We start from the raw sequence: 11,334 nt of genomic DNA on the forward strand, positions 1-11,334 counted from the left end.
TATATTGGTGCAAATAGAAAGGTTACTGACTGTTGAGGGCAGGAAAAGTACAGAATGACCACTTTGTCTGATGTTGTGCCTTTTTTTTTTTTTTTTATACTTTCTCAGTGTATACTTAGGAAGAGAGGACAGAAAGCTGGAAGGCTTTCCTGGGTGGAAGCTATCATGTTCTCTAATACTCAAGGCACTGCAAGCTTTCCCAGTAGTGTTGATAAAAGTGGAGTTTGCCACCACAGTGATGAGGACCAAAAAAAAGTTCCTAGAGCAGGATGTTAATTTTCCTCCAACTGTTTTCTCTGGGAACCAAAGAGAGCCTTAATTGCAGTTGAGCAGAGCTTTCCTAAACGCTCTTCTCTGAGTGATGAACTCTCCAGGGCTTAGGCGATGATAGAGGTCAGCAGAGCCAGGGAATACCAAAGCTGTCATTTCCTCAGTGCTGCCTGCTGCCAGCCAGGAGGGAAATGATTGTAGGGAGGCACTCCTCTTTTTGATGTGGTTGCAGCCCTTTCTGCCTTCTCATCTCTTACCCCAGCAGCTGGGATGGAGGTAGCACAGTGACTACCTCTTACCACAGTGGTGTTCTGCTTCCAGCAAAAGTAGAAACAGTTCAACTCCTTGCTCCCAGTCACAGGATATTGCTCTAATCCTGTTCCTGGTCACACTCCAGTATAATACCATTTTGAGTGACACCACACTTATTTTTCAGTAGTGGTACAATGCATCAACATGAGCAAATTCAGGCTGAATGTAGATTCTTGGCCAAAATTTAACCACTAGCAAACATTTCTGTGGATGAAATTATTTGTGTAAAGATATCAGATTGGGAGACAACTTCTTGAAAGACCACTTGGCAGCAAAAATAGCAGCGTGTGCAAGATTCCTCATATAACGTTATTCGTTTGTGATGTTGAGAGACAGCCTTGGATCAGAGGACAGTTTTAAGCTGGAGGCCAATTCAGTCTTGGACTTCACTGCTGATCCTTCCATCAAAGGTGCCAGCTCAGAGGGTGGGTTTTCAGTTCAATTTTCTGGCACAGCTGCCTCACCCATGTGGGAACTGACTGGCATCAGGACTGGAACAGCTTTCAGTCACTTCTAGCCTTCCCTCGAACGACTCATTTCAGGGTTAGGGTGTGTGAGCACCCGCCACCTGGTCCCTGGGCTACCCAGTTCTCTTGCGAAGGGAGATATTCCTGAGAAGTGCAGGTACGTGTCCAGAGTGACAATCTGAGCCCTTACTGTCAGGAGTAAACGTACTTTTGGGTGTTTATAGTTACATGCATTCATTTTCAAATGAGTGTGACATTGTGGTGCTTACCAAGGAAGGCAGAAGGTTTTCAGAACAGTATGCAAAAGCAAAAACCTACTTGTCTGGGGGCCTTTTAACGCGCCTGGCGTAGTCCTGAAAACTGCTTATAACCATGACATCTTGATCTCCATGAGCGCATAACAAACATTGTAAAGTAGTTTCTGGAAAAAAGCTGCTAGCTTGTAAGGCTGCGTATCAAGGAGGTCACACTTCCAAACCAATGATAATTATGTGTAACTTCAAATAAAAATGGTGTTGCCAGGCACTGTGTGGCTTCACTGCACCTGCCTTCTCTGGCACCAGGTGTGCCTGTCCCTGGAAAGTAGGGCAGAGGGAAGCAAACAGTGATAAAGCAGGTTAACACAGAGGAAACATCTCATCACAAGGAAAAAATGTTTCCATTTAAATGATAGAAATAAGAATTAGTAGTAAATACAAAATAATTGGCCTGCCAGGAGGGACCTAAGCTGTGGAACATGAGTAGTAAGGAGCAAGCGTCCAGCAGAGAGGACCAAGGGCTGTTGTGGAAAAAATCCTTCCTACTTGCTGCCCATTGCACAGCTGTGATGAGAGACAAACAACACGCAAGACCATCCTAGCTGAGGGACAGGAGCTGAAACCAAAGCAACGATAGTGTTACTTCACCCTTGCCAAAGCTGGAAAATATTTTTCAGGGATGAGTCTCCAGAGGAGTTGTGAGCTGGGAATAACTAGCCCGTAAGCCATGGGCTCGGGGCGCCAGTATGCATGTGGGAGGCAAGACTGCTGCTTGCATGAACTCCACGCTAGTGCCCCACTCCTCAGCAGGGCTGATTCAGATTTTTCTTCCTCAGGCCCCAGGATGCTCTGTCTCGAAGGGAGTCGGAGGTGGCAGTTGACAGGGCTGGTGTTCTCATACATCAGGTTCCAGATATACTCCTTTGTTTTACTGCATAGCGTTTCCCTGGCTTCCTTTTCTCAGTACAAGAATCTTGTTCAGTGAAAATATGTGTTACGCAGAATCATACCTGTGTAACATGAATGCTATTCACATGTGTGATTTTGTACAGGCTTTTACAGTTAAAATGACTTAGAAGAATGTCAAGAGGAATAATGTCTTTTGCAGCTGAAAGCTTCCTTATAAAACCTCTCTCTAGGAGCTCAATAAATGCTAAAAGGAGATCTTCATGTCTATAAGTCAGTAATGAGGTTTTCAATTGGACTTGACATAAACATTTTTTTTTTCCCCAGTGTTAATAACAGTGCCGTTTTTCGAAAAGGGGAATCGTAAGAGCAAAGTGAAAATTAAAAGCTGGCACCCCAGTGATTTCAGCGGGTCAGGAAGGTGAAAATCCAGTCCATCTCATTGTAAATGTCTGCTCCTTGCTTGAGGACGCGGACTGGTAGCTCTCCTTCCAGCTCCAAGTGGCGTCTCCCAGCAGAGGGCATTGCAGGGTGACATTACTGCTTTTTAGGACAATCTGGAGAAGGTGAACTGAACTTCAAGGGGTTGTTTAGCTGATCTAAAATTTATTTTAATGACCTCCACTGGGAGAGTAGATTATCGGTCATTTAAAACCAAAAGATGCTGCTAGCAAACTCTGTAGTTGGAAAATAAAAGGAATTTTTTCCTTGCATTCTAAAAATCCCCAATGCCTGAAAGAGAAAACTAATGCCAGAAAGCATTTGTTCTTCTGTGTCCCTATCACACAATTCATTTTCCTGTTCTAAATGACACTGTAGGCTGAATTGCAAAGGCTTGTTTCAGGCTGAGATCCACTTCACATTCTGTAAAAAATAATAAAATATTCCCTATAGAAATGAAATGCAGAATTAAAGTAAAAATTATTTGAGAAACAAGGATAAGCGAGAAACATCATCATTTGCAGTAGATGTGAATGACAAACATTATTTCAAAAAGCAGATATAAGAAAGGGGATTTTTAAAAAGACAGAGCTGTGCTGTATATCAAACCAAGAAGCTATGGGGTACGCAGGTACCCACGGGCAGTGCATAGCCTTCAGTGCCAGGTTTGTCTTTCCTGCCATCTCTGCCCTGAGCTCTGCAGCCCCCCACATTACACATCAGAAGCACGTCCAGGGGACAGACAGGAATGTGGCTACCACATAGCACAGATGAAGTGTCCTCTGACCCTGTCCGCACATCCTGGCCAGTCCTCTCCCATAACAGAAGTGGGAGACAGTGGGATTTACTGTACATGATCAGGTTGACCCCATAACACAGGCATCCCATTAGGTCTTTGTCTGCAGGCAGCATTTAGCCCAGCTTATTGTGTGGCTGCCCAGAAAACTGAGTGGGCACATACATTGGAAGAGGAGAGTGAGGGGCTGAGGGGAGAAGGGGAAGGTGAGAGGTGTGTGGAGCAACAGTGCTTTCTCTTGTTTAGTATTTGTTCTTCGGCAGGTCACAACAAGACTCAGCGCTTTTGGAAGTCAGTACTATCATTGTGGTTTTACAGGTGGGGCAACTGAGGCAGCCAGGAGGTTGTATCCTGCCTGGGATCACCAGGCAGAATCAGGACAGAAGTACTAAAGGCACTCCCATCTCTCCTGTTGCTGAAGTCTCAGCTTAGTACATTGTATGCTCACTGGGCTGTACCATATTTATGTGCGGCGGTGAGAAACACTTGCAAAGTTAAAAAAGTGCAGGTGGGCAAGAGTTAAAAAGCAAATTCTCCTACCTTGATTTTTGATAGTGTTCTCACTCAGGTTAGTTTACAGTGTTAAAACCAAAGGGACTTGAATAGAGCAAAGGTCCTGAATTTGAATTTCAATGAACGATACTGAGGGAGTGGTTGGGGTATTTTATACATACCCTAAAAACGCGTAATAGGCATTCTGCTCTGGAGGACTTGAAAGGACCGTAACCTTTCCTACAGTTTAACAACACACTTCTCCATAAAACTAACTTAAGAGAAATTCCCTGCATTCCCACACTGAACACTTAGCAGTCTTTTCAAACTTATGATATAGCAGTAAATATAGCTTATAACCGTAAAATTAAGGTTATGTGGACTTGTAACTTTTTATTTTATGCTAGCTCTGTGGGCCACTAGCAAGTTCTACAGAGGTTACTGTCCTGAAGTCTGCAACAAATTATGTGAGTAAAGTAAGAGGAAACAGAACGCAAAACAGAAAACAACCCTCACTCTTTAAACAGACACACTTGGTGTTTAAGGGGAGAAGAAGGGAAGGGGAATCCACCATGAAATTCACAACTTCTCATGCTCTACAATTTCAGTTTATTTTACCATAGTTCTTTGTGCTGTACAGGGAACTGGCTAGCTTACATGGCTGTCATCGCACTCATGGGGTGTTTAATGGCTACAAAAAACTCAAGAAAGGGTGATTGATCTCATATGTAATGAGGAGTGTTTTCTTGGAACAATACCAGTGAGATTCTGGCAACCTGTGCCAGGTGAAGCTCAAACATTATGCAAAATTCAGATGATTTTTACTGTGGTGTATTTAAAAAATGGTTTCCGTGTAGCCGCATCCTTGCAAATTGTGTTATGGATTGTGAAGTCACAGAGCCCCTGGCTTCCACAGAAAATGTGCACTGCTTTTATTATGTGGTTTTACAGTGCCTAGAAAAACTTTGGCTTTCCAGTAATGTAACTGTGAACAAAAACATAATAAAGATAGTCTGCTTTTTTTTTTTCAGTAGTGACTGTAGACTCAAGGTGCATCAGCTTTTGTGTTCCTGAACAGAAACTCTTTAAAATCATCTGCTTTTAAGAAAATAGGTGAACAGAATTTTGTGGAAATCAGCCCTTTCTAGGGTAAATTTGTGACCTTCTCCCAGTAGTTCTGTCTTCTTGAAAACTTTGAAGGCCAAGAGCCATCTCATGAATGGCCTTGTTTATCATGAAAGCCCAGTTGACTGAAATCTCTATCTGGCTTCTGCAGTGATTACAAGCATTTGGACAGCATGGGAATTGGATGCATCTTTACTGACTCAGGCCCTTAGCTAAAAGAAATATAGCCACAGCAGGAGGGGGCTAAGGAAGGGAGCAATTCATTTAATTTTCCAATAGTATCGCAACAACATGGCCATCGTAATTTAAAAGCCTTTGGAACAGTCTTCTTCATTTCCTCCGATCCCACTCCCTCAACTTTTTTGTCTCGGTCTGGCTTTTGTTCGCTTCACGCAGCCTGCCAGACCGACCCGAGCCTGCCTGAACCCAACCGGTTGATCCCTGACGTAATCCCAAATGGTGACCTGTGAGGCCGACCTCAAGATTTGCCGGGCGGAAAAGGACCCACTTGGTTTTAAAGTGCTGGCTCTGTTCTGTGAGGAGCTGGCAAAGTATGTTTTTCTTTTTACTTTTATAGCTTGTTCCAAAGTCCATGGAGGATACACAGCTGGCTGGCAATACCACAGCTAATTCCATGGCTGCAGAGTCTTAAAAAGCCTCTGGTGATGATGCTCGAAAGCAATGCACAAGAGTAGTGCACACTATGTAATAATATGCATGTTGCCTACAGATCTGCGTGCTCTCCACAAATGCACAACATTTGTGAGGTGTTTCATTAATCTTTGATGGAAACAAAGCACACATTTCTATAGATAGCAAGTTCTAAGTGCTCCTGATCTATGTCAATTTTGATTTTACCCCACTGCTTCTTGCTCTCTGTGTCTGATGCCACCGAAAGTGAATGACATCTTCCAAACCTGTTTTACATTTTGGAAGTTGCTTGCATCTGGGAGAGAGCAAGCTGTTGTTTTGAAACTCTTTAAATGAATATTCTGATTCCAAATGGATTCATTTTTTTTTCTCTTGTTTGGTTGGTTATTGATGATAGTTCTGTTTTCTTTAGAGTATATTTTTATGGGCTTTCTTTTTTGTTCTTGACTTCTGTGGGTTTACCAGCAGTCTGAAAAAGTCTAGAGGACAAAAAGAACCCAAATTTACTGAAACTTCATCTAAATCATGACCCAGAAAAGCAGCATGAAGAGAAATAAACAGTAATAACGCTTATGGAACTAATCTCTTTCTCTCTTCTAATTGAGGGGAATTGCAAACATAATATGTGTCCCTGTGGTCGCAATCCCAATGATAATTCTATGAAACATGGAAAGTAGACAGCTCTCCCAAACACTTGCTGGTAGCTAGGATGAGGTAGTGTGTAGTAGTAGTGTGTATCTTCCTGTTGTTGGGTAAAGTCACCCACACAGTTTTTACATAACGGCCACCTGTGAGCACTGACATGAATTATCTTACTGTGAGCATGACAGAGCTCATCACCTTCACTCAACTAAATGTCAGCTTTTTTCAATTACATCAATAAATCAGGACGTCTGCAGCTGAAGGTCACATTCCAGTTAGATTTAGGTACCTAAAACTTAAGTGGGTTTTAAGCACCTAAAACTTAAGTGGGTCACATTCCAGTTAGATTTAGGTACCTAAAACTTAAGTGGGTTTTAAGCAGCATCAGATCAGGAGTTTTGGGGATTTTGCAAGTGATGCCTAGTTCTTTTTTTCTCTTGTATTTCCTCAGTCACCTGCAGTTCTGCTGCTAGGCAGGCTCATAGCCATCTGAGTCCTAGCATCTAAACCAGGTGGGGATTTAGAACTATGTCTCCAAATGGGAAACATCTTCTAGATGTTCTCAGAGCCCACCTTTCTTTATTGATCTTAGTTGTAACTAAGATCAATAAATCCTAAAAAGGGGTCAACAGAACCTCCTTTCTTTCAAAGGCTGTGGTTCTATCTTCTTTTACCACCCCTCACCCCCAATGGATAGGAAAACATCTTTGTAGGTCTTGGAGTACAGACTGGAACCTGAGTCCCACATTTTCCGGGTGAGTGTCCCAGTTGGATATGCAGCCATGCTCACATGGTTTTCACCTGAGAGCCTGGACGGACATCTTGTGGTTAGGGCAGGCAGCTTGAACCTGTCAGGCAGAGGAAAGGACTGCTGAAGTCCTCTTTCCAGCAGGCTACTGTATAAAACACTGATGGTAGGATCTCTGTACAGCAGCTTTCTAAAGACTGTAATGATCTGTAGCAAGTTTCTGAAAGAAGGGATTCAGGAGTGGCGCTGGAGCTCTTGATATTGAGGAGAAAGGTGCTCTGCAGCACAAAGAAAGGAGCTGCAGCTGTGGGGGAAAGGGAGCTGCTGACATCCTGTTGCTACATGTGTTTCATGTTATCTGGCTCTACATATGTGTCCCCTCAGTGCTGGGGGTGTTGGGGTCCCTTCCTGGGATTTTTGACTCCAACTGCACACAAGGGAAGACAAGCTGTGCAGGGGTTGGTTTCTATTTCAGCACCTACAATTCAGGCGCTGAGGCTTTCAGCATTCAGTCCTTGCTTCTTCTATTGTCAGAAGCACAAAGCTGCCTGTCTTAGTGTGTGTTGCTTGCCCGAGACTAGAGTTCAGATATGCAGCTGTTCACGTCTATCTCAATGGGTTGAGATTAATGAATCTTTTTTCTTTCTACAATTTATCTGGGGAATACATCTGAGAGAAGGTCCACCTACCTAGTATTTTTACTTATAGACAATCCAAGTTGTAACTATTGGTTACCTGCAAGGCATAACCATCTGCTCATTCTATGGGTACTGCTGAAGTCCACCCTGAAACAAGCATCCATCTTCTTCACCCAGGCTTCTGTGAGGCCTCTCCAGTGTGGCTCTGGCAAAGTGTATGGTAGGAATCTAGACTGGAGCTGGCAAAGAGATAAACAAATGCAATGTATTCCAAGACTGAGGAAAAGAATGGCATTGGATCATTGCTTTAATAAAGTATTTTTAGCTACAGCTCCTCTGTGTGCATCACATGGTAAGCGATGATCTTTTACGCAGTGCTTTGGCAAATGCTGGGCAGAGCCACTGACGCAAGAGGTAGTGAGCTGAAAGAAAATAACTTGTCTTAAGAGATACTAATTTCATCAAGGTAAAACATTCTGGGTTGGGCATCGACCAGGTTCAAAAGCCATGTCCTTTGTTTCAAGTGGTTCCCAGGCAGCTGAAATACTCCTAGGATAGAAGCAGTCTTGATTTTGACTTTTGACTTCCTTGTCTTTTTTCTTCCCCACCAATTTCTTCCATGTTTTCTTTTCTTGTTTTTCCTAAGTGCCTTCCTGGCCATTGGTACTGAATTACTCTCTCTTTTTGTGTCTTCTGCAACCCCACCAGCCAAACAGTGGCCTGGATTCAGGGCCCTGCCCCTAGCGTGCCCTGTCCCCACCTTTGGCCACAGGACCCCCCCACTGAAATGTGAATAATGGATTATTACAGTTGGGTTGGTTGTTTTTTTTTTTTGGTAAGTCATGGATTTTCCATTATTTGTTACAGTTCCTTTAGGACAACAGTAGAGTCTCGGGTATTAACTGTGTTTGTGTGCTCTGGGGTACCTGCATGTAGTTTACATGCAATTTATGAAAAAGAAGATAAGTGTTTGAGAAGACTGAACTCTACAGCCACTGGAACTTGGAGAAATTTTTACAGCTAGATCTCACAGTCTGAGTTAAATTTTAACCACAGTCACACTGGTATAAATCCAGAGTAACTCCACAGGGAGCTTAATAAGGTCCTGACCACACTGCTGCTGAATTAAACACAGCTCGTGCCTAGCATCTTGCAGGCCACCCTTTGGTGGAACTATCCTTTGGTGGATGTGTGCAAGTCCAGACAGGTTCAGAGGCAGGATCCCAATTGTCTTTTATGGAACTGTTTTCTGGTGCCCTGCTGGAGTTCCTGGTAACCTAAGAAGTATAATACAAAGCTATAGCACAACTCTAGAAAATATAGACCTAAGAGAAAAATGTGACTAATGAAAATATTACAGAAATGTGATACTAATATTAACAAATGTAATTAGTCAGGTTGCCAGGTCTGTCTAAATAGTACTGTAATGAGCCTTGAAAGAAAATGAATAGAATATTTCTGAAGGCATTGTAGGAACTAGACAATATAACACTTCATAGGTTATGTTTTCTCCTTTGTCTGCATATAGTCAGGGAAGAATATACCACATAGGAAAATTAGTGAGCCTAACACATTTAACATCATGGCTATCCCTGGCAGACTTTCCATAGTTAGTTTAAAATAGTGTTCCATGGACTTACAGTACTTTCTTTGATTTGCTGCCAATATTTACTTAAGCAAGTTGAAGAGCTCATGTTGTACTAGAGTAGAAAGAGTGATAAATTGCAAAAATGCAGTAAATGTTAGGCTAATTTTTTTTTTCAGCAGAAATCAGAAGAACTTATTCTCATGGTTGATAACTGTAACAGATTGAGGAAAACATACAAATACATAACAGAGTCAGTAAGTGAAAGCTTCAAATATTTGCTGCACTGGAAGAGATTTTGGCAAAGTATTTTTACTGGGTTCACTGAATCACACACAGTTCATTAGTGTTCAAAACAAAAGCTTTGAATCCTAGAAAAAGTTTACCAAATATTCTGTTCAAATGTGAGAACTAAGAGGCTAAAGTCCCCCCACAAAAAAAAAGTGCCTGCAGCTCCCGTGTTGACTTCAGGATAGAATTTGACCCATGGTAGTACTTTTAGCCTATTTTGTTGTTGATAAATTTGTATTGCTTTTGTTTGTTTGTGCATGTGTGAAGAAAATAATTGTAGAAACTGTATTTTGAGAGCCATGAGGCACATAACAGAGATGATACGGACCAGAACTAAATCCTGAACTGGTACATGCTAATTTTGCTGCAAGTCAAATCTAGGTTTAGGTAAAAGTTTTACAGTTTCTGTAAATCTCTTCAAATGCAAAAAAAAAAAAGAGATGCCCAATATATTATGTTACACATGATATATTATTATATGAAATATAAAAATAAAAATAATTTTAAATAGGTGTATACTTGCAGGAACATACTGTATTTCTGCAATTATACTGGAGTACTTCTGGTTTATGCTTGTGGGCAGTGCTGGAAATCTGAAGATACATATGCTACTTAGTTTGCATTAAAGCCAGGTGAATATTGTATACAAATATTTAGAAATGCTTGTTTCAATGAAAGAAGGAGCTCAGTTTGCTGCAGAACTAATGAAGTCTGGTATCCTATTGCCTTGTTACTTCTAGATGGAATCTTAGACATTGGACTGAAGCTGTCAATCCAATTAGATGGTATTCTCAGACCTTTTAATGGTTTCCATTAACCTGAGGATACCTAATTACGTTTACTGCAAGGCTATTCATGGAAAATAGACCTCATCACAGATACTTATTATATATTTGTAAAAAATCTTGTAAGAAATGTGTGTCATGAACCAAGAACAGTAAGAAGAGAGAGCACTATGAAATCTCTTTGATTTTGCTCCTTTACATAGACCTTTCAGTGATGTAGGGATCAGGTAGTATTGTCACCAGGTGGGGTGGGTAAAATCAAATACAGCCCTTGAACAGTAAATAGCATGTAACAAATAGCAAAAGAAAGAACTGAAGTGAATCACTTCAGAACAATCTAAACAGCTGAAATATGTTCACTGACACAGTTATTTGAACAATTGTGAATAACAACCAGATGAATTAATGTCAAAGTTTGTCCATAATAATTCACAAAGAGAACAAAAGGCTTAATCCACTAAATAAAACATTTGCTATTAAAAGCTTGCCCAGCCCTAGTTCATATACTGTAAAAGGAGGTTGGCTTAAGATATGCTTTATTACCAAGCTCAGATAAGGATACAGGGAAATGCCGCCTGAGGACTTCATTAAAGGAGCTATGGGCTATGAGATCTAAGAGTGGTCAATAGATGAAGTGAAGGTATTTTTACATTGTTTTACGACTTCAGTGTAACAAGAAAAGGATGTAACCAGTGGAACTTGGGGGAGGAGGCAGACAGGGGAAAGTCAACATAAGACAGAGAGCAAAAAGATAAAACATCTTTTGACAAGCTTATCTTGACTTTTAAAACTGGAAGCATGAACTACAATGGACAGTCCCTCCCTTACACCATTATGCAATGACTTTCACCCTGTTTTCCCTTGGTAGCCCTCGTGTCAGTGGACACAGATCTGGTATGGGTTTAAATTGACCCTGGCACCTTGTGAG

This window comes from Chlamydotis macqueenii, chromosome 2, assembly GCF_036417535.1.
Source record: "Chlamydotis macqueenii isolate bChlMac1 chromosome 2, bChlMac1.mat, whole genome shotgun sequence".
Classification (NCBI taxonomy): domain Eukaryota; kingdom Metazoa; phylum Chordata; class Aves; order Otidiformes; family Otididae; genus Chlamydotis; species Chlamydotis macqueenii.